This window comes from Orycteropus afer, unplaced genomic scaffold, assembly GCF_000298275.1.
Source record: "Orycteropus afer afer isolate SDZICR_OR568_19922 unplaced genomic scaffold, OryAfe1.0 scaffold00713, whole genome shotgun sequence".
NCBI lineage: Eukaryota > Metazoa > Chordata > Mammalia > Tubulidentata > Orycteropodidae > Orycteropus > Orycteropus afer.
Genome location: NW_006922300.1, coordinates 191,433 through 192,045, shown reverse-complemented (window position 1 = coordinate 192,045; position 613 = coordinate 191,433).

Below are 613 nucleotides of genomic sequence, written 5' to 3'. Positions count from 1 at the left end.
AGGATTTCCCTTCACCACTGTCCTTCAAGGAAGTCCCAGAAAGGGGCTGCAGTGCCGCTGCTGTCCACTTTTGAGTGGTGCCTGCATATTGCACAAAACCATCTATAAACCAGGCATGAGTTTTCTCTTCCTCAGTCAACTGATCATAAGGAACTCCCCACGAGGCCATAAGTACAGACTGGGAGAAGGAACGTAATGTGACTGGAGTGGAGAACATAGGCATTTCGGCCACTTCCTCATGCAACTTACTTGTGCCTTCAGGTCCTGCTCAAGCCCGATCTCTGATATACCACTTCCATTTAATGAGTGCTGCTGTGCACATCCAACTTTATGACCCTGTGGGTCACACAACACCTAGTTCATGACAGGCAGCTCAGGCCTCATGGTGACTTGATGGCCCATGGTTAGGCGTTCAGTCTCTATGAAAGCCCAGTAACAAGCTAAAAGCTGTTTCTCAAAATGAGAGTAGTTATCTGCAGAGGATGGCAGGGCTTTGCTCCAAAATCCCAAGGGTCTGCGTTGCGATTCATCAATAGGGACCTGCCAAAGACTCCAAACAGCATCTCTATCTACTACAGACACTTCAAGCACCATTGGATCAGCCAGATCATAT